Raw genomic sequence first — 3,796 nt, forward strand, 5'->3', positions numbered from 1 at the left:
TTCCTATTTAGCTGGTCTGCCTTCTTCTGCTAGGTAAGAAATGCTTCATTTTCTACTGTTTCCTTTCTGCCCTGGCTGTGAGGAAGCTCGCCTTATGTTCACTTGCTATGCTTTCCTCTGCCATGGTTTCTTAATAAAATTCTTACTCCACCTCATCCGAACTCCGCTGTTGTAATTTTAGTGTTTTTGTGCTCGGATGTGTGTTGTAAACTGCCTTGAGTCTATTTTGGAAAAGAAGTGGGGAGTGGAGAAAGGGCTAATTATGTGGCATAGGAGGTCAGACTGCAGAGAAGAGGGTAGCTTTGTGGAGGAGGCGGATCAGGGTGGCTTGGTGGTGGGAGGATGAGTGTTCCAGGCAGAGGGCATGGCCCGAGGGAAGGTAGAGACCGCTGGTGCTCACTGGCAGCTTTTACCTAGTGAGCCCCTAGAATGCTTGGGAAATCTACAACTGGTTGGAAATAGTGTTTTTCAAACCAAGCATAGGGACCACAGAAGGGAAGTTTTTCAGCTCAAGAGTAGTGTTGAGGGACTTCCCTGGTGGTCCAGTGGCTAAGACTCCATGCTCCCAATGCAGGGGGCCTGGGTTCGATCCCTGGTCAGGGAACTAGATCCCACATGCCGCAACTAAGAGTTCGCACGCCGCAGCTAAAGATCCTGCACGCGGCAATGAAGATCCCGCATGCCACAACTAAGACCCAGCACAGCCAAATAAATAAATATTAAGAAGAAGAAGAATGTCGAGAACACAGAAGAGCAGGAAACGAGGACATGTACACATAGGGTTGAGAGCCCACCGTAAACTTAGCCCACATGCCATTCTTCTTCCCTCTTCTCCCAAACTCTCCACGTTGGTGCTTTGACCACGAATTGGGTGATCCCTTGCTGTGGGACTGAAGAGGAGGAAGTCCCTCAGTTTTACTGTCAGCTCAGTGTTCAGTCATGTGCCTAGTGGTGTGGACATGGGTTTGGGGATGACAAAGATGACCTGTAGTTAGATCTTGGCACTGACTGTAGCTCACTTGTGTACCTTGGGGAGATGCTTAATTGTGAAGCCTCAACGAACTCATCTGTAAAATGAGGATCATAGCATCCATCTGTGAGTGGGCAGAGTCAATGTGAATTGAAAAATAGCAGCTGCCCAATAAATGACCCTTTTTTCCCCTCCTTTCCCATGGCCGCTTGCTGAGGATAAAAAGACCTTACCGGGGGCTTCCCTGGTGGCGCAGTGGTTGAGAATCTGCCTGCCGATGCAGGGGACACGGGTTCGTGCCCCGGTCCGGGAAGATCCCACATGCCGCGGAGCGGCTGGGCCCGCAAGCTGTGGCTGCTGAGCCTGCGCGTCTGGAGCCTGTGCTCCGCAACGGGAGAGGCCACAACAGTGAGAGGCCAGCGTACCACACACAAAAAAAAGAAAAAATGGACCTTACCGTAGCTACCAGGTATTTCAGAATGTCTACTTCACCCATGCCTATTCCCCAGTGCCGCCTCCATCCCCCTTGGCTACTGCACCAAACCAGGACAGGCAGCTTTTCACTGCAGTGTTTGCTGAAACCACCTCTTGGGCTGACCATACCTGTTCTTATTCTACAGACCACTGGATGGCTGCCTGCAGGAACTGCCCTTGAAGTCAAAATGAGAGGGAGTGCAAAAGAGCACGATGGGAGAGATCTGTGTGCTTCCAAGGCAGGGGCACCAGGGAGGTGCCGGACTGGGCTGAAAATTGCCCTAAGGGAATGAGAGCAGTACCTCCGCATTGTGGTTGGCATGATTAAACAGGTTCATGTATATCAGGGGCTTTAGAACATTGATGGCCTGTGTGCTCAGTATCTGTTCCCTAGCTGGTTCTGGCTCAGCAATTCCACTTTGTTAAACATCCTAAGGAAATGACTAAATATGTGCAGCATTTGTATGACAGGGTAAGAATTGGAAACAACCTAAATTTCCAGCAACAGGGGGGATAGGCTATGATTCATTCATGGGATGAAATAGTATGCGATCATGAAATCATTCCAAGACAGAAAAATTTCATGATAAGCTATTGAGTGAATAAACAAAGGTTATTAAACAATAGAGAATGGGTCCATTTTTTTAAGTAAACATTTTATTTTGGAATAATTTTAAGTTTACAGAAAGGTTCCAAAGATAGTACAGAACGTTTCTGCATACACTTCACCTAGCTTCCCATAATGTTAACATCTTACATAACTATGGTACATTTGTCAAAACTAAGAGATTAACATTGGTACATTATTAGACTCTGACTTTATTTGGTTTTCACCAGTTCTTCCACTAGTGTTCTTTTTTTTCTGTTTCAGGATCCAACCCAATATACCACATTGCATTTCGGGTGTTTTTTGTTTTTAAGTTTGTACACATAGAAAAAGCATCTGGAAGGTTATAGATGAAAACATTTTAACTGTGATCATAGCTGAGTGTTGGAACCAAGGAGTTTTTCTAAATTTTTTCTTGGGTCTTCTCATTTTTCTGTGTTTAATGTATCGCATGCTTAACAAAAACAAAAAAACGAATGCCTTCAGGCTGAGCTGGTGCCCTCTCTGATTACTCCTAGTATGGCTATGCTGTGTTGTGATTATTTGTTCATTCGTCCTTCTCTTCAGACTGACCTCAAAAGGAGGGGTCGTGTCTGCTTCATCCCCCTCTCCCCATCTTGAAGCATGGGTGGAGGCACTGAATTACTGAATTCTGGTTGAATGAACGAGTAAAGTCAGAGAAGTTTATTGCTACCAGCTGTCACAACTAGTCTTAGCACTCTCAACTCAAGGAAATCCCAGGCTTATGTTTCTCCAGTTAAGTGACCCCTGGCAGAAGTACTGGACCTTTTTTTAAAGTTTGCAGTCCCAGAGTTGACTCTTGTGCCCATTACTGAATGAATCGCTGTAGCCAGGGGCATGGAATATGCCAGTCAGCCAGGCCTAGGTCCGTTGATCAGCCCTTTAGATGGTATCTAAAGAAAAGTCAGAGTTCTACAATCCAAAGGAGTGGGGATGGATGCTAAGCAGGTTAAATACAACATCAGAGTCAGCTCCCAAAGCAGTCATTCAAATCCCTGATTCTTTCCACCAGACTATAAACTTGAGGAGGGTAGGTCCACATCAGTACTGTTCATTGCTGAATCCCTAACAGCTAGCATAGCACTTGGTCTGTAGCAGGGGCCTAATCAATATGTAAGTGAATAAATACATCTCTTGGTAAACAAAATTGTTCAACTAGATGGTGTTTGAATCAGGATGATCGTAGTTGCAAATAACAGAAAACTGGCTTTAAAAAGGAAATTTGTTTCATGCCACTGAAAAGTCTAGTGGAGCGTGACGGGCATGATTTGATCAGGACTCTATTTCTCTGCTAGTCCCCTAGCTCTGTACTCTCAGTATCATCCTCAGGCTGGCTTCTCTCATGACGGCAAAAATGGCTGCAGTAGTTCCAGACCTCACGTCTATGCTCTATACCATCTGGAGCCAGAGAGAGACTCTGTATCCCAGAATTTCCAGCAAGATTCACTGTGGGCTGAATAAGGTCATCGGCCCACTTGTGAATCGGCCATTAGGGGCAGGGGTTATTTATTGGCTTAGCTTAGATCGTGTGCCTTACCCTTAGAATAGGGGGCAGGAGGGAGTAGAATCAGCTTCCCTGAAACCTTGTGTATTCCCAGTGGGTATTGAGACTTTGGAGAAAGGGAAAGCAGTCTAGATCCTGGAGAGGTAACAAACAGGAATCTGACTCAATCGCTGAGCTGTGTGGCATAGGCAAGGGCTGCAGAAGTTAAGAGAAGGCAGTG

The sequence above is a fragment of the Kogia breviceps genome, chromosome 1, assembly GCF_026419965.1.
Source record: "Kogia breviceps isolate mKogBre1 chromosome 1, mKogBre1 haplotype 1, whole genome shotgun sequence".
NCBI lineage: Eukaryota > Metazoa > Chordata > Mammalia > Artiodactyla > Physeteridae > Kogia > Kogia breviceps.